Raw genomic sequence first — 20,309 nt, forward strand, 5'->3', positions numbered from 1 at the left:
CACAACCCCAGTAGTGCCCACCACGAGCCAGCAGGACCCCAGCAGTGCCCGCCACGAGCCAGCACGACCAGCATTGCCTACCAAGAGCTGGCGCGACCCAGCAGTGCCCGCCACGAGCCATCACGACCCCAGTAGTGCCCGCTACGAGCCAGCACTACCAAGCAGTGCCCACCAAGTGCCAGCACGACCCAGCACGACCCAGCAGTGCACGCCACGAGCCAACACGACCCAGCAATGCCGGCTACGAGCCAGCACGACCCCAGTAGTGCCCGCCACGAGCCAGCACGACCCAGCAGTGCCCGCCATGAGCCAGCATGACCGCAGTACTGCCCGCCACGAGCCAGCACGACCTAGTAGTGCCAGTCAAGAGCTAGCACGACCCCAGCAGTGCCCACCACAAGCAAACATGACCCAGCAGCGCCCGCCACGAGCCAAAAGGAGCACAGAAGTGCCCATCACGAGATAGCACGACCCAGCAGTGCCCGCTAAGAGCCAGCACGACCCAGCTGTGCGCACCAAGAGCTAGCGCGACCCAGCAAAGCCCGCCACGAGCCAGCACGACCACACTAGTGCCCGCCACGAGCCAGCACGACCCAGCAATGCCCGCCATGAGCCAGCGCGACCCAGCAGTGCCCACCACGACCCAGCACGACCCAGCAATGCCCGCCACGAGCCAGCACGACCCCAGCAGTGCCCGTCACGAGCCAGCACGACCCGGCAGTGCCCGTTACGAGCCAGCGCGACCCCAGCAGTGCTCGCAACGAGCCAGCACAACCCCAGTGGTGCTCGCGACGAGCCATCATGACCTAGCAGTGACCGCCACGAGCCGGCGCGATCCAGCACTGCCCACCACGAGCCAGCACGACCCCAGCAGTGCCCGTCACGAACCAACACGACCCAACAGTGCCCACCACGAGCCAGCACGACCCCAGCAGTGCCCGTCACGAGCCAGCACGACCCGGCAGTGCCCGCTAGGAGCCAGCGCGACCCCAGCAGTGCTCGCAACGATCCAGCACAACCCCAGTGGTGCCCGCGACGAGCCATCATGACCTAGCAGTGCCCGCCACGAGCCGGCGCGATCCACCACGATCCATCAATTCCCCACCACGAGTAAGCACGACCCCAGCGTTGCCCGCCACCAGCCAGCACGACCAAGCAGTGCCCGCCACGAGCCAGCGCAACCCAGCAATGCCCACGACGAGCCAGCACGACACCAGCAGTGCCCGCCACGAGCCAGCACGACCCAACAGTGCCCGCCACGAGCCAGCGCGATCCAGCAGTGCCCGCCACGAGCCAGCACGACCCCAGTAGTGCCCACCACGAGCCAGCACGACCCAGCAATGGCCGCCACGAGCCAGAACAAGCCATCACGACCCCAGCAGTGCCCGCCAGGAGCCAGCACGACCCAGCAGTGCGCACCAAGAGCTAGCGCGACCCAGCACGACCCAGCAGTGCACGCCACGAGCCAACACGACCTAGCAATGCCGGCTACGAGCCAGCACGACCCCAGTAGTGCCCGCCACGAGCCAGCACTACCAAGCAGTGCCCACCAAGAGCCAGCACGACCCAGCACGACCCAGCAGTGCACGCCACGAGCCACCACGACCCAGCAATGCCGGCTACGAGCCAGCACGACCCCAGTAGTGCCCGCCACGAGCCAGCACGACCCAGCAGTGCCCGCCATGAGCCAGCACGACCTAGTAGTGCCAGTTAAGAGCCAGCACAACCCCAGCAGTGCCCACCACAAGCAAACACGACCCAGCAGCGCCCGCCAAGAGCCAAAAGGAGCACAGAAGTGCACATCACGAGATAGCACGACCCAGCAGAGCCCGCTAAGAGCCAGCACGACCCAGCTGTGCGCACCAAGAGCTAGCGCGACCCAGCAAAGCCCGCCACGAGCCAGCACGACCACACTAGTGCCCGCCACGAGCCAGCACGACCCAGCAATGCCCGCCACGAGCCAGCGCGACCCAGCAGTGCCCACCACGACCCAGCACGACCCAGCAATGCCCGTCACGAGCCAGCACGACCCGGCAGAGCCCGTTACGAGCCAGCGCGACCCCAGCAGTGCTCGCAACGAGCCAGCACAACCCCAGTGGTGCTCGCCACGAGCCATCATGACCTAGCAGTGACCGCCACGAGCCGGCGCGATCCAGCACTGCCCACCACGAGCCAGCACGACCCCCGCAGTGCCCGTCACGAACCAACACGACCCAGCAGTGCCCGCCACGAGCCAGCACGACCCCAGCAGTGCTCGTCACGAGCCAGCACGACCCGGCAGTGCCCGCTAGGAGCCAGCGCGACCCCAGCAGTGCTCGCAACGAGCCAGCACAACCCCAGTGGTGCCCGCGACGAGCCATCATGACCTAGCAGTGCCCGCCACGAGCCGGCGCGATCCAGCACGATCCATCAATTCCCCACCACGAGCAAGCACGACCCCAGCGTTGCCCGCCACCAGCCAGCACGACCAAGCAGTGCCCGCCACGAGCCAGCGCAACCCAGCAATGTCCACGACGAGCCAGCACGACACCAGCAGTGCCTGCCACGAGCCAGCACGACCCAGCGGTGCCCGCCACGAGCCAGCGCGATCCAGCAGTGCCCGCCACGAGCCAGCACGACCCCAGTAGTGCCCACCACGAGCCAGCACGACTCAGCAATGGCCGCCACGAGCCAGAACAAGCCATCACGACCCCAGCAGTGCCCGCCAGGAGCCAGCACGACCCAGCAGTGCGCACCAAGAGCTAGCGCGACCCAGCACGACCCAGCAGTGCACGCCACGAGCCAACACGACCCAGCAATGCTGGCTACGAGCCAGCACGACCCCAGTAGTGCCCGCCACGAGCCAGCACTACCAAGCAGTGCCCACCAAGAGCCAGCACGACCCAGCACGACCCAGCAGTGCACGCCACGAGCCAACACGACCCAGAAATGCCGGCTACGAGCCAGCACGACCACAGTAGTGCCCGCCACGAGCCAGCACGACCCAGCAGTGCCCGCCATGAGCCAGCATGGCCGCAGTACTGCCCGCCACGAGCCAGCACGACCTAGTACTGCCAGTCAAGAGCCAGCACAACCCCAGCAGTGCCCACCACAAGCAAACACGACCCAGCAGCGCCCGCCACGAGCCAAAAGGAGCACAGAAGTGCCCATCACGAGATAGCACGACCCAGCAGTTCCCGCTAAGAGCCAGCACGACCCAGCTGTGCGCACCAAGAGCTAGCGCGACCCAGCAAAGCCCGCCACGAGCCAGCACGACCACACTAGTGCCCGCCACGAGCCAGCGCGACCCAGCAGTGCCCAACACGACCCAGCACGACCCAGCAATGCCCACCACGAGCCAGCACGACCCGGCAGTGCCCGTTACGAGCCAGCGCGGCCCCAGCAGTGCTCGCAACGAGCCAGCACAACCCCAGTGGTGCCCGCGACGAGCCATCATGACCTAGCAGTGCCCGCCACGAGCCGGCGCGATCCAGCACTGCCCACCACGAGCCAGCACGACCCCAGCAGCGCACGCCACGAGCCAAAAGGAGCACAGAAGTGCCCATCACGAGATAGCACGACCCAGCAGTGCCCGCTAAGAGCCAGCACGACCCAGCTGTGCGCACCAAGAGCTAGCGCGACCCAGCAAAGCCCGCCACGAGCCAGCACGACCCAGCAATGCCCGCCACGAGCCAGCGCGACCCAGCAGTGCCCACCACGACCCAGCACGACCCAGCAATGCCCACCACGAGCCAGCACGACCCCAGCAGTGCCCGCCACGAGCCAGCACGACCCCGTCACGAGCCAGCACGACCCGGCAGTGCCCGTTACGAGCCAGCGCGACCCCAGCAGTGCTCGCAACGAGCCAGCACAACCCCAGTGGTGCCCGCGACGAGCCATCATGACCTAGCAGTGCCCGCCACGAGCCGGCGCGATCCAGCACTGCCCACCACGAGCCAGCACGACCCTAGCAGTGCCCGTCAAGAACCAACACGACCCAGCAGTGCCCGTCACGAACCAACACGACCCAGCAGTGCCCGCCACGAGCCAGCACGACCCAGCAATGCCCGCCACGAGCCAGCACGATCCGTCAATTCCCAACCACGAGCAAGCACGACCCCAGCGTTGCCCGCCACCAGCCAGCAAGACCAAGCAGTGCCCGCCACGAGCCAGCGCAACCCAGCAATGCCCACGACGAGCCAGCACGACACCAGCAGTGCCCGCCACGAGCCAGCACGACCCAGCAGTGCCCGCCACGAGCCAGCGCGATCCAGCAGTGCCCGCCACGAGCCAGCACGACCCCAGTAGTGCCCACCACGAGCCAGCACGACCCAGCAATGGCCTCCACGAGCCAGAACAAGCCATCACGACCCCAGCAGTGCCCGCCAGGAGCCAGCACGACCCAGCAGTACGCACCAAGAGCTAGCGCGACCCAGCACGACCCAGCAGTGCACGCCACGAGCCAACACGACCCAGCAATGCCGGCTACGATCCAGCACGACCCCAGTAGTGCCCGCCACGAGCCAGCACTACCAAGCAGTGCCCATCAAGAGCCAGCACGACCCAGCACGACCCAGCAGTGCACGCCACGAGCCAACACGACCCAGCAATGCCGGCTACGAGCCAGCACGACCCCAGTAGTGCCCGCCACGTGCCAGCACGACCCAGCAGTGCCCGCCATGAGCCAGCAAGACCGCAGTACTGCCCGCCACGAGCCAGCACGACCTAGTAGTGCCAGTCAAGAGCTAGCACGACCCCAGCAGTGCCCACCACAAGCAAACACGACCCAGCAGCGCCCGCCACGAGCCAAAAGGAGCACAGATGTGCCCATCACGAGATAGTACGACCCAGCAGTGCCCGCTAAGAGCCAGCACGAACCAGCTGTGCGCACCAAGAGCTAGCGCGACCCAGCACTGCCCACCACGAGCCAGCACGACCCCAGCAGTGCCCGTCACGAACGAACCAACACGACCCAGCAGTGCCCGCCACGAGCCAGCACGATCCATCAATGCCCACCACGAGCAAGCACGACCCTAGCGTTGCCCGCCACCAGCCAGCACGATCAAGCAGTGCCCGCCACGAGCCAGCGCAACCCAGCAATGCCCACGACGAGCCAGCACGACACCAGCAGTGCCCGCCACGAGCCAGCACGACCCAGCAGTGCCCGCCACGAGCCAGCGCGATCCAGCAGTGCCCGCCACGAGCCAGCACGACCCCAGTAGTGCCCACCACGAGCCAGCACGACCCAGCAATGGCCACCACGAGCCAGAACAAGCCATCACGACCCCAGCAGTGCCCGCCAGGAGCCAGCACGACCCAGCAGTACGCACCAAGAGCTAGCGCGACCCAGCACGACCCAGCAGTGCACGCCACGAGCCAACACGACCCAGCAATGCCGGCTACGATCCAGCACGACCCCAGTAGTGCCCGCCACGAGCCAGCACTACCAAGCAGTGCCCATCAAGAGCCAGCACGACCCAGCACGACCCAGCAGTGCACGCCACGAGCCAACACGACCCAGCAATGCCGGCTACGAGCCAGCACGACCCCAGTAGTGCCCGCCACGTGCCAGCACGACCCAGCAGTGCCCGCCATGAGCCAGCAAGACCGCAGTACTGCCCGCCACGAGCCAGCACGACCTAGTAGTGCCAGTCAAGAGCTAGCACGACCCCAGCAGTGCCCACCACAAGCAAACACGACCCAGCAGCGCCCGCCACGAGCCAAAAGGAGCACAGATGTGCCCATCACGAGATAGTACGACCCAGCAGTGCCCGCTAAGAGCCAGCACGAACCAGCTGTGCGCACCAAGAGCTAGCGCGACCCAGCACTGCCCACCACGAGCCAGCACGACCCCAGCAGTGCCCGTCACGAACCAACACGACCCAGCAGTGCCCGCCACGAGCCAGCACGATCCATCAATGCCCACCACGAGCAAGCACGACCCCAGCGTTGCCCGCCACCAGCCAGCACGATCAAGCAGTGCCCGCCACGAGCCAGCGCAACCCAGCAATGCCCACGACGAGCCAGCACGACACCAGCAGTGCCCGCCACGAGCCAGCACGACCCAGCAGTGCCCGCCACGAGCCAGCGCGATCCAGCAGTGCCCACCACGAGCCAGCACGACCACAGTAATGCCCGTCACGAGCCAGCACGACCAGCAATGCCCGCCACGAGCCAGCGCGACCCAGCAGTGCCCACCACGAGCCAGCTTGACCCAGCAATGCCCACCACGAGCCCGCACGAGCCATCACGACCCAAGCAGTGCCCGCCACGCGCCAGCACGACCAAAAAATTGCCACCACGAGCCAGCACGAGGCAGCAGTGCTCGCCAAGACCCCAGCAGTGCCCGCCACGAGCCAGCACGACCCCAGTAGTGCCCGCCACGACCACAGCAGTGCCCGCCAAGAGCCAGTCTGACCCCCAGTACTGCCAGCCACGAGCCAGCGCGACCTAGTAATGCCCGCCAAGAGCCAGCACGACCCCAGTAGTGCCCACCACGACCCACCAGTGCCCGCTACGAGCCAGCGCTACCAATCATTGCCCGCCACGAGCCAGCATGACCAAGCAGTTCCCGCCACGAGCCAGCACAATTCAGCAGTGCCCGCCACGAGCCAGCACGACCCAGCAGTGCCCACCACGAGCCAGCACGACCCAGTAATGCCCTCCACGAGCCAGTACGACCCATAAGTGCCCGCCACGAGCCAGTACAATTCAGCAGTTCCCGCCACGAGCCAGCACGACCTATCAATGCACTCCAAGAGCCAGTACGACCCAGCAGTGACCGCCACGAGCCAGCATGACCAAGCAGTTCCCGCCACGAGCCAGCACGACCAAGCAATGCCCGTCACGAGCCAGCACGACCCAGCAGTGCCAGCCACGAGCCACCACGACAAAGCAGTGCCCGCCACGAGCCAGCACAATACAGCAGTGCCCACCACGAGCCAGCACGACCCCAGTAGTACCTGACACGACCCATCAGTGCCCACCATGAGCCAGCAAGACCACAGCACTGCACACCACGAGCCAGCACAACCCCAGTAAAGCCCGCGACGAGCCATCGTGACCCAGCAGTGCCCGCCACGAGCCAGCGCGATCCAGCACTGCCCACCGCGAGCCAGCACGAGCCATCACGACCCAAGCAGTGCCCGCCACGAGCCAGCACGACCCCAGTAGTACCTGACACGACCCATCAGTGCCCACCATGAGCCAGCAAGACCACAGCACTGCACACCACGAGCCAGCACAACCCCAGTAAAGCCCGCGACGAGCCATCGTGACCCAGCAGTGCCCGCCACGAGCCAGCACGACCCAGCAGTGCCCACCACGAGCCAGCACGACCCAGTAATGCCCTCCACGAGCCAGTACGACCCATAAGTGCCCGCCACGAGCCAGTACAATTCAGCAGTTCCCGCCACGAGCCAGCACGACCTATCAATGCACTCCAAGAGCCAGTACGACCCAGCAGTGACCGCCACGAGCCAGCATGACCAAGCAGTTCCCGCCAGGAGCCAGCACGACCAAGCAATGCCCGTCACGAGCCAGCACGACCCAACTGTGCCAGCCACGAGCCACCACGACCAAGCGGTGCCCGCCACGAGCCAGCACAATACAGCAGTGCCCACCACGAGCCAGCACGACCCCAGTAGTACCTGACACGACCCATCAGTGCCCGCCATGAGCCAGCAAGACCACAGCAGTGCACACCACGAGCCAGCACAACCCCAGTAAAGCCCGCGAAGAGCCATCATGACCCAGCAGTGCCCGCCACGAGCCAGCGCGATCCAGCACTGCCCACCGCGAGCCAGCACGAGCCAGCACGACCCCAGTAGTGCCCGCCACGACCACAGCAGTGCCCGCCAAGAGCCAGTCTGACCCCCTGTACTGCCAGCCACGAGCCAGCACGACCTAGTAATGACCACCAAGAGCCAGCACGACCCCAGTAGTGCCCACCACGACCCACCAGTGACCGCTACGAGCCAGCACGAACCCAGCTGTGCCCGCAACTAGCCAACATGACCTCAGTAGTGCCCGCCACGAGCCAGCACGACCTAAGAGTGCCCGCCACGAGCCAGCACGACCCAGCAGTGCCCACCACGAGCCAGCACGACCCAGTAATGCCCTCCACGAGCCAGTACGACCCATAAGTGCCCGCCACGAGCCAGTACAATTCAGCAGTTCCCGCCACGAGCCAGCACGACCTATCAATGCACTCCAAGAGCCAGTACGACCCAGCAGTGCCCGCCATGAGCCAGCATGACCAAGCAGTTCCCGCCACGAGCCACCACGACCAAGCAGTGCCCGCCACGAGCCAGCAAAACACAGCAGTGCCCACCACGAGCCAGAAACGACCCCAGTAGTACCTGACACGACCCATCAGTGCCCGCCATGAGCCAGCAAGACCACAGCAGTGCACACCACGAGCCAGCACGACGCAGCAGTGCCCGCCACGAGCTAGCGCTACCAAGCACGACCCCAGTAGTGCCCGCCACGAGCCAGCACGACCTAGGAGGGCCCGCCACGAGCCAGCACGACCCGACCCAGCAGTGCCCACCACGAGCCAGCACGACCCACCAATGCCCTCCACGAGCCAGTACGACCCAGCAGTGCCCGCCACGAGCCAGCATGACCAAGCAGTTCCCACCACGAGCTAACACGACCAAGCAATGCCCGTCACGAGCCAGCACGACACAGCAGTGCCCGCCACGAGCCAGCACAATTCAGCAGTGCCCGCAACAAGCCAGCACGACCCAGTAAGGCCCGACACGACCCAGCAGTGCCCGCCATGATCCAGCACGACCCATCAGTGTCCGCCATGAGCCAGCAAGACCACAGCAGTGCACACCACGAGCCAGCACGACGCAGCAGTGCCCGCCACGAGCCAGCGCTACCAATCATTGCCCGCCACGAGCCAGCATGACCAAGCAGTTCCCGCCACGAGCCAGCACAATTCAGCAGTGCCCGCCACGAGCCAGCACGACCCAGCAATGCCCTCCACGAGCCAGTACGGCCCAGCAGTGCCCGCCACGAGCCAGCACGACCCAGCAGTGCCCGCCAAGAGCCAGCACAATTCAGCAGTGCCCGCCACGAGCCAGCACGACCCAGCAATGCCCTCCACAAGCCAGTACGGCCCAGCAGTGCCAGCCACGAGCCAGCACGACCCAGCAGTGCCCGCCAAGAGCCAGCACAATTCAGCAGTGCCCGCCACGAGCCAGCACGACCCAGCAATGCCCTCCACGAGCCAGTACGGCCCAGCAGTGCCCGCCACGAGCCAGCATGACCAAACAGTTCCCGCCACGAGCCAGCACGACCAAGCAATGCCCGTCACGAGCCAGCACGACCCAGCAGTGCCAGCCACGAGCCAGCACGACCCAGCAGTGCCCGCCAAGAGCCAGCACAATTCAGCAGTGCCCGCCACGAGCCAGCACGACCCAGCAATGCCCTCCACGAGCCAGTACGGCCCAGCAGTGCCCGCCACGAGCCAGCATGACCAAACAGTTCCCGCCACGAGCCAGCACGACCCAGCAATATCCGTCACGAGCCAGCACAACCCAGCAGTGCCAGCCACGAGCCAGCACGACCCAGCAGTGCCCGCCACGAGCCAGCACAATTCAGCAGTGCCCAACACGAGCCAGCACGACCCAGCAATGCCCTCCACGAGCCAGTACGGCCCAGCAGTGCCCGCCACCAGCCAGCATGACCAAACAGTTCCCGCCACGAGCCAGCACGACCAAGCAATGCCCGTCACGAGCCAGCACGACCCAGCAGTGCCAGCCACGAGCCACCACGACCAAGCAGTGCCCGCCACGAGCCAGCACCACCAAGCAGTGCCAACCACGAGCCAGCACGACCCTATCAATGCCCTCCACGAGCCAGTACGACCCAGCCATGCCCGCCACGAGCCAGCATGACCAAGCAGTGCCCGCCACGAGCCAGCACGACCAAGCAATGCCCGTTACCAGCCAGCACGACCCAGCAGTGCCCGCCACGAGCCAGCACATTTCAGCAGTGCCCGCCACGAGCCAGCACGACCCCAGTAGTTCCCGACACGACCCAGCAGTGCCCGCCATGATGCAGCACGACCCATCAGTGTCCGCCATGAGTCAGCAAGACCACAGCAGTGCTCACCACGAGCCAGCGCTACAAAGCACTGCCCACCACGAGCCGGCACGATCAAGCAGTTCACGCCAAGAGCCAGCACCACCCAGCAATGCCCGCGATGAGCCAGCAAAACCCAGCAGTGCCCGCCACGACCCAGCAGTACCCGCCAAAAGACAGCACGGCCAAGCAGTGCCCTCCACGAGCCAGCACGACCCAGTAATGTCCGCCACGACTCAGCACAACCCCCGCAGTGCCCGCAACGAGCCAGCACGACCCCAGTAGTGCCTGCCATGAGCTGGCACGACCCAGCAGTGCCCGCCAAGAGCCGCCACGACCCAGCAGTTCCAACCACGAGCCAGCATGACCGCAGTAGTGCCCGCCACGAGTCAGCACGTCCTAGTAGTGCCCGCCACGAGCCAGCACGACCCAGCAATGTCCGCCACGCGCCAGCACGACGCCCGCACTGCCCGCAACGAGCCAGAACGACCCAGCAGTGCCTATCACGAGCCAGCACGACTCAGCACAGCCCGCCACGAGCTAACATGACCCCAGTAGTGCCCGCCACGAGCCAGCACGAACTAGGAGTGCCCGCCACGAGCCTGCACTACCCAAGTAATTCCAGCCACGACACACCAGTGCCCGCCACGAGCCAGCGCGACTCAGCAGAGCCCACCACGAGCCAGCACCACCCAGTAGTAACCACGACGAGCCAGAATGACCAAGCAGTTCTCGCCACGAGCCAGCACGACCCAGCAGTGCCCCCCACGACATAGAGCTGCCTGCCACGAGCCAGCACGGCCAAGCAGTGCCCTCCACGCGCCTGCACAACCCAGCAAAGTCCACCAAGAGCCAGCATGACCACCCAGAGCCCGCAAGGTGCCAGAACGACCCAGCAGTGCCTGCCACGAGCCAGCGCGACCCAGCGCCGGCCACGAGCGAGCACGACCCCAGTAGGGCCCGCCACGAGCCAGCATGACCCTCAGAGCCCGCAAGGTGCCAGAACAACCCAGCAGTGCCTGCCACGAGCCAGCGCGACCCAGCGCCGGCCACGAGCCAGCACGACCCCAGTAGTGCCCGCCACGAGCCAGCACGACCCAGCAATGTCCGCCACGCGCCAGCACGACGCCCGCACTGCCCGCAACGAGCCAGAACGACCCAGCAGTGCCTATCACGAGCCAGCACGACTCAGCACAGCCCGCCACGAGCTAACATGACCCCAGTAGTGCCCGCCACGAGCCAGCACGACCTAGGAGTGCCCGCCACGAGCCTGCACTACCCAAGTAATTCCCGCCACGACACAACAGTGCCCGCCACGAGCCAGCGCGACTCAGCAGAGCCCACCACGAGCCAGCACCACCCAGTAGTAACCACGACGAGCCAGAATGACCAAGCAGTTCTCGCTACGAGCCAGCACGACCCAGCAGTGCCCGCCACGACATAGCAGTGCCTGCCACGAGACAGCACGGCCCAGCGCCGGCCACGAGCCAGGACGACCCCAGTAGTGCCCGTCACGAGCCAGCACGACCCAGCAGTGCCCTTCACGCGCCTGCACAACCCAGCAAAGTCCACCAAGAGCCAGCATGACCCCCCAGAGCCCGCAAGGTGCCAGAACGACCCAGCAGTGCCTGCCACGAGCCAGCGCAACCCAGCGCCGGCCACGAGCCAGCACGACCCCAGTAGTGCCCGCCACGAGCCAGCACGACCCCCAGTGCCCACAAGGTGCCAGCACGACCCAGCAGTGCCTGCCACGAGCCAGCGCGACCCAGCGCCGGCCACGAGCCAGCACGACCCCAGTAGTGCCCGTCACGAGCCAGCACGACCCAGCAGTGCCCACCACGAGCCAGCACGACCACAGCACTGCCCGCCACGAGCCAGCACAACTTAGTAGTGCCCGTCAAGAGCCAGCACGACCACAGCCGTTCCCGCCACGAGCCAGCACAACCTAGTAGTGCCCGCCACGAGCCACACGACCCAAAAGTCTCCACCAAGAGCAAGCAGTACCGGCCATGAGCCAGCTCGACTCCAGTAGTGCCTGCCACGAGCTAGCTTGACCCAGCAGTGCCCGCCACGAGCCATTAGGACCCAGTTGTACCAGCCACAAGCCAGCACGACCCTGGCGATGCCCACCACGAGCCAGCACAACCTCAGCAGTGCCTACCACGAGCCAGCACGACCCCAATAGTGCAAGCCACGAGCCAGCACGACCCAGCAGTGCCCGCCACGAGCCAGCACAACCCCAGCAGTGCCAGCCACGAGCCAGCACGACCCCAGCAGTGCCCGCCACGAGCCAGCATGACCCAGCAGGGCCCACCACGAGCCAGCACGACCCAGCATTGACCACCAGGAGCCAGCACGACCCCATCAGTGCTAGCTACGAGCCAGCATGACCCAGCAGTGCCCGCCACGAGCCAGAGCAACCCATCAGTGCCCACCACGAGCCAGCACGACCACAGCACTGCCCGCCACGAGCCGGCACAACTTAGTAGTGCCCGCCACGAGCCAGCACGACCACAGCCGTTCCCGCCACGAGCCAGCACAACCTAGTAGTGCCCGCCACGAGCCACACGACCCAGCAGTCTCCACCAAGAGCAAGCAGTACCGGCCATGAGCCAGCTCGACTCCAGTAGTGCCTGCCACGAGCCAGCTTGACCCAGCAGTGCCCGCCACGAGCCATTAGGACCCAGTTGTACCAGCCACAAGCCAGCACGACCCTGGTGATGCCCACCATGAGCCAAAACAACCTCAGCAGTGCCTACCACGAGCCAGCACGACCCCAATAGTGCAAACCACGAGCCAGCACGACCCAGCAGTGCCCGCCACAAGCCAGCACAACCCCAGCAGTGCCAGCCACGAGCCAACACGACCCCAGCAGTGCCAGCCACGAGCCAGCATGAACCAGCAGGGCCCACCACAAGCCAGCACGACCCAGCATTGACCACCAGGAGCCAGCACGACCCCATCAGTGCTCGCCACGAGCCAGCATGACCCAGCAGTGCCCGCCACGAGCCAGAGCAACCCATCAGTGCCCACCACGAGCCAGCACGACCACAGCAGTGCCCACCACGAGCCAGCACGACCACAGCCGTTCCCACCACGAGCCAGCACAAACTAGTAGCGCCCGCCACGAGCCAGCGCGACCCAGCAGTCTCCACCAAGAGCAAGCACGACCCAGCAGTACCGGCCATGAGCCAGCTCGACTCCAGTACTGCCTGCCAAGAGCCAGCTTGACCCAGCAGTGCCCGCTACGAGCCATTACGACCCAGCAGTACCCGCCATGAGCAAAAACGACCCTGGTAATGCCCTCCACGAGCCAGCACGACCCTGGCAGTGCCTACCACGAGCCAGCACGACACAGCAGTTCCCGCCAGGAGCCAGCACGACCCGGCAGTGCCCGTTACGAGCCAGCGCGACCCCAGCAGTGCTCGCAACGAGCCAGCACAACCCCAGTGGTGCCCGCGACGAGCCATCATGACCCAGCAGTACCTGCCATGAGCCAGCACGACCCCAGTAGTGCCCACCACGAGCCACTACGACCCAACAGTGGCCGCCACGAGCCAGCAAAACCCCACCAGTGCTCACCACGAGCCAGCACGACCCCGGTAGTGCCCACCACGAGCCAACACGACCCAGCATTGACCACTAGGGGCCAACACGACCCAGCAGTGCCCGCCACAAGCCAGCACGACCCCACCACTGCCCGCCACGAGCCATCACGACCCAGAAGTGCCCGCCACGAGATTAATCGACCCCAGTAGTGCCCACCACGACCCAGCAGTGCCCACCACGAGCCCAAAAGAGCCCAATAGTGCCTATCACGATCTAGCCCGACACAGCAGTGCCCGCTATGAGCGAGCACGACCCCAGCAGTGCCCACCACGAGCCAGCACGACCCCAGTACTGCCCGCCACGAGCCAGCACAACCCAGCAATGAACGCCATCAGCCAGCATTACCCACCAAGGTCATTCAAGTTGTCCTCACCTGATCCTCAAGGTCAACCAAAGTGCTCCACAAGGTCACTCAGAGAGCCCCTAAGGTCACAAAAAAGTGCCCCAAGAAGTCACCCAGAGTGCCCGCCAAAGTCACAGAAGTGCCCCCAAGGCCACCAAAGTGCCCTCAAGGTGCCCCCCAAACAAAGTGCCCCCCATCGCCACCCAGAGTGCCCCCCAAAGTCAACAATGTACCACCCAAAGTCACTGAAGTGCCCGCAAGGTCATTAAAGGTTCCCCCCAAGATCCCCCAGAGTACCCACCAAAGTCACAGAAGTGCCCCCCAGCACGACCCCGGCAGTGTCCGCCATGAGCCAGCACGACCCAGCAGTGACCGCCATGAGCCAGGACGACCCAGCGTTGACCACCACGACCCAGCACGACCCCAGTAGTGCCCGAAACGAGCCAGCACGACCCAGCAGTGCCCGCCACCAGCCAGCACGACCGCAGCAGTGCCCGGCACGAGCCACCGCGACGCAGAAGTGCCCGCCGCGAGCTAACACGATCCCAGTAGTGCCCACCACGACCCAAAGTGCCCACCACGAGCCCGAAGGAGCCCAATTAAGCCTATCACGATCTAGCCCGACCCAGCAGTGCCTTTTATGAGCGAGCACGACCCCAGCAGTGCCCACCACGAGCCAGCACGACTCCAGCAGTGCACGCCATGAGCCAATACAACCCAGCATTGAACGCCATCGGCCAGCACGACCCAACAAGGTCACTCAGTTTGTCCTCACCTTATCCTCAAGGTCAATCAAAGTGCTCCCCAAGGTCACTCAGAGAGCCCCTAAGGTCACAAAAAAGTGCCCCAAGAAGTCACCCAGAGTGCCCGCCAAAGTCACAGAAGTGCCCCCAAGGCCACCAAAGTGCCCTCAAGGTGCCCCCCAAACAAAGTGCCCCCCATCGCCACCCAGAGTGCCCCAAAAAGTCACCAATGTACCACCCAAAGTCACCGAAGTGCCCCCAAGGTCATTAAAGGTGCCCCCAAGGTTCCCCAGAGTACCCACCAAAGTCACAGAAGTGCCCCCCAGCACGACCCCGGCAGTGTCCGCCATGAGCCAGCACGACCCAGCAGTGACCGCATTGAGCCAGGACGACCCAGCGTTGACCACCACGAGCCAGCACGACCCCAGTAGTGCCCGCAACGAGCCAGCACGACCCAGCAGTGCCCGACACCAGCCAGCACGACCGCAGCAGTGCCCGCCACGAGCCACCACGACGCAGAAGTGCCCACCGCGAGCTAACACGACCCCAGTAGTGCCAACCACGACCCAAAGTGCCCACCAGGAGCCCGAAGGAGCCCAATAGTGCCTATCACGATCTAGCCCAACCCAGCAGTGCCTACTATGAGCAAGCACGACCCCAGCAGTGCCCGCCACGAGCCAGCACGACTCCAGCAGTGCCCGCCATGAGCAAGTACAACCCAGCAATGAACGCCATCGGCCAGCACGACCCAACAAGGTCACTCAGTTTGTCCTCACCTGATCCTCAAGGTCAATCAAAGTGCTCCCCAAGGTCACTCAGAGAGCCCCTAAGGTCACAAAAAAGTGCCCCCCCCCCCCAAAAAAAATCACCCAGAGTACCCGTCAAAGTAACAGAAGTTCCCGCCCAAGGCCACCAAATTGCCCCCAAGGTCACCCAAGTTGACACCACCTAACTTCAAGGTCGCACAAAGTGCCCCCAAGGTCACCCTGAGTGCCCCTCAAAGTCACCAATGTACCACCCAAAGTCACCAAAGTGCCCCCAAGGTCAAACAAAGTGCCCCCCCCCCCAAGGTCACCCAGAGTGCCCCCAGGGTCAGCGAGGGTGCCCCCCCCCCCCCAAAGGCACCAAAGTGCCCCCCCCCCCCCCCAAGGTCATCAAAGTGCCACCCAAGGTCACCCAAGTTGACCACATCTGAACACCAAGGTCACAAAAAGTGCCCCCAAGGTCAGCCAGAGTGCCCCCAAAGTCACGAAAGTGCCCCCCAGGTCACCGAAGTGCCAGCAAGGTCACTCAAGTTGACAACATTTGACCCCTAAGGTCACAAAATGCCTCCAAGACCGCCGAAGTTTCCCCCCCAAAGGTCAATCAAATTGACCTCACTGAACGCCCTATAGTCACTACATCAACCCCAAAGGTCACCAAAAATGACCCCTAACCTCATTTTGTGATACCAAAATCTATTAGAGTGGATTTCGAAAGATCCTTCAAACTGAATCAACCTACACAAACGGCTGCTCAATACAAAGTTTGAGAAAATGAAGACAAATTTGGGAGAAAAAGGAAAGTGAGTAATGGCAAGCTAAACATCAGTAGCACCGTCAAACTTTTTAGACAACGATTCTAGACAACGCAGTTACTATTTCGAGAGATCAAAAAACAAATTTCTGACTATCTGTGACCTGAAAAAATCTCACAAACATATCAGGAGTTCAAAAAGCTCAAGGAGCAAGCCGAAGTACTGGTTGACGTCCTGATGCAATCCGAGAGCACTCAAGTGGTTGAACCTCTCGAAGAAGCGGAAGAGCTCACGTCGATGAAAATTAAAATTATGCAAACCGTCAAACAGCACGAGATCACAAAGAGACAGCTTCGGTCGAGAGCAAGCAGCCGCTCATCAGTACGCAGCCACCTATCAACTGCGTCCAAAGCTGAGAGTAGAAAAGAGAATAGAACTAATGATAGTCAACACAACCAAAAGGGTTTGTTCGGGCACACCTTTGATGTAGCTCAGAACCAAGACAAAATTGATGAACAGTCCAATAATTTTGTCAACTCGATAAAAAACAGCGCTCTTTACGAGCCAAGAAATAGAAAAATTCCAAGAGTTGTATCATCCAATGAGGACAAGCAAAACAAGGATCAAAACCCAGCCGAACCAGACAAAACGTCACAGCTAGATCAACCTGGAGTTTCTGATATTTTTCAGCTTCAATGATCGGGCGGTCATAATATATCAAAAAAGAATCCGAAAGCTTTAGTCTCTAGCAACCAGATAACTACGCGGACAAGTCGAGACCATCCATTCAATTCCAGGACGATAACGAGACCTCATGATATCAGTAAATTTTTCCTGCTGATCAACAACAAAGAAATCAATCTCTATTGAGGCAACAAGAACTTCCCAGGCAGTTGAACAAAAACGTCGACAATAGATCAACTTTGATCATACCCCTGGATGAATCGCCTACAAGTAGGACTATGCCACAAACAACGAACGAGATCTCAACTCCTCCAAATATTAGCTGTAGTCTTCAACTAACGCAAAAACGTGTTGGAGAGGCTCCTACAAATCGTAAAACGAGCTCTTCTCTTGAATCTGGGATCTGCAAAGTTGGCAAGGGACGTCTTCTCCAGCATTGTTATTGAAACAGAGAGTCTTGTCAACGCAAGACCTTTAACACATGTTAGAAGTGGCATCGAGGACGAGGACCCGTTGACATCCAACCACTTTCTGATCGGTATAGAGTTTCCCAATGTCCCAGCCTGAGTCTTCAAAGAGATTCCAACAATCCAGACGCAGACGTGGACACAAGTGCGACAACAACTCGAAGCAATCTGGAAAAAACTTCTAAAAAAGTACATTCCAAACCTGAACACCAGGAAGAAGTGAACAAAGCCTGATGCCAAGTTGGAAGTAAATGACGTTGTTTGGGTTTTGGAAGAATGGACCCCTAGAGGAATATGGCCCCTAGGACACGTGACAAGAACGTTCACCGGCCCCGACAAAACAGTTAGGTCATGTGAAGTAACAAATGCTTTAGGTTTTTTAACTCGGCCAGCTGTTAAACATGCACATGTTTTCCCAAAACCCAGCCCCGGCAGGTTAGGTAGGCCCCGAGAATGTTATCGATGTGATAAACTTTATGTATATTTTAACCGCCTAGATGCTGTATACTTGATTTCTCAGACAAGTTTGAATCATAATTATCGAAAGCAGGCTAAACAAAGGTGCACGTGGCGAAACAAAAAAATGATTGAATAAAGAAATTGAAATCAGGATTCTATTTTTGAAACAACAAAATCCAAGGAATTGAAGAAGAAAATCGACAACGGCAACTCCTACGAATGGCACCAGACGGCCCTTTTTACACACTATGCTTTCAATTTACTCAAAAATTGCTTTAGCCTGCCCAAATAATTGCATTTGTTACGGATCCTTGCATGCTACAAAAGTAAATTTCTTTCTGACTTGTTTGACTGTAAAATGTGTAATGCTCTTCTAAAGTACTTAATATTAATTTAGACTTTGTAAAATTTCCAAGGCAGTTCCGACGAGCAGTCGGGGAAAGTCTGAGTTACTCTTCAGCAAAATATCTAGCGCCTCCCAGTTTCCAGTTTCCTGTCTCCTGTCATTGACGCAGGATCAACTGTTTTGACCCCTTTTTATAATGATCATTTAGACACAGAAAGATGGCCGCTGAAAGCTGGTTAGAAATCTCTGGTCTAGAAACTTGTCCTACTGACCCAGCAGAAAATGTCTCAACAACGCTCGTGAAGGAAAATGCCAAAAAAATAATTACTCAAAAATTAATTACTCAAAAACTCCAAATTTAACATATGAGGAATACGCCAACATGCAGGATGTTCTTTGGATTTGTACGTATTGCAGCAATCAACAGACAGAGGGGCTGGTTGAGGGGATGAAATTGTTCAAAAGGTATATGGATGGCTGTATCTGCACAGTTCGTGGTGACCCGGACGAGTACTTAATATTTGCAAATTCAATACAAAAAAACCTGCAATGTATCTTGAAAAAAGTAAACACGGAAGATAATTTGGCTTTTCTTGACTTCAACGTAATATGAGCAGCGAAGAAAACTTCTCATGGATATCAAAAACCAATTGAAACAGGAATAATACTGAATTTTTGCAGCTGTGCACCGCTTCAGTATAGAAAAATGTGATTCAAGTACCTGTTCACAGGGTTTTTATTGCAGCATCCAATTGACTGACCTTCGATCAGGCACCTGAAGAAAACAACACATGCGGAACCAAAATTCAGTATCTAGATGAATGGTCTTCAAACAAGTGAACCAGACCAATAAAAGGATAATACTTGGCAGTAAAGAAAAATTGAAAACAACACAAGAAAAACATCCAAAAAACGAAACCACATCTCATCATAAACTCATAATTTTTTTACAACAAAAAGGCAACCCTACTCAAAATTTCGTTAAACTTGTACAAGTTTTCCCAAAACCAGCCCCGGCAGGTTAGGTAGGCCCCGAGAATGTTATTGATGTGATAAATCTTATGTATATTTTAACCGCCTAGATGCTGTAAACTTGATTTCTCAGACAAGTTTGAATCATAATTATCGAAAGCAGGCTAAACAAAGGTGCACGTGGCGAAAAAAAAAATGATTGAATAAAGAAATTGAAATCAGGATTCTATTTTTGAAACAACAAAATCCAAGGAATGAAAGAAGAAAGACGACAATGGCAACTCCTACGAACGGGACCAGACGGCCATTGTCACACACAAGGCTTTCAATTTACTCAAAAATCGCTTTAGCCTGCCCAAATAATTGCATTTGTTACGGATCATTGCATGCTACAAAAATGAAGTTCTCTCTGATTTCTTTGACTGTAAAATGTGTAGTGCTCTGTCTAAAGTAATTAATATTAATTTTAACTATGTAAAACTTCCAAGGCTGTTCCAACGGGCAGTCGGGGAAGGTCTGAGTTTGTCATCAGAAAAATTTATAGCGCCTGCCAGTTTCCTGTCTCCTGTCATTGACGCAGGATCAACTGTTTTGACCCCTTTTTGTAATGATCATTTAGACAAAGAAACATGGCCAAGGAAAGCTGTTTAGAAATCACTGCTCTAGAAACTTGTCCTACTGACCCAGCAGAAAATGTCTGAACAACGCTCGTGAAGGAGATTGCCAATAAAAATTGAATACTCAAAAAGTAATTACACAAAAATTAATTATATATAAATTGTGAAGCGGATTGCTAACAAAAGAATCATTACTTTAAAAATAATTACTCGAAAATAATTACTCAAAAACTCCAAATTTAACAAATGAGGAATACGCCAACATGCAGGATGTTGTTTAGATTTGTACGTATTGCAGCAATCAACAGACAGAGGGGCTGGTTGAGGGGATGAAATTGTTCAAAAGGTATGTGGATGGCTTTATCTGCACAGTTCGTGGTGACCCGACGAGTACTTAAAATTTGCAAAAAATCAATACCCAAAAACCTGCAAGGTATCTTGAAAAAAGTAAACACGGAAGATAATTTGGTTTTTCTTGA

The sequence above is a fragment of the Convolutriloba macropyga genome, chromosome 12 (assembly GCF_964194025.1).
Source record: "Convolutriloba macropyga chromosome 12, txConMacr16.3, whole genome shotgun sequence".
In the NCBI taxonomy this organism is placed as follows: Eukaryota; Metazoa; Xenacoelomorpha; order Acoela; family Convolutidae; genus Convolutriloba; species Convolutriloba macropyga.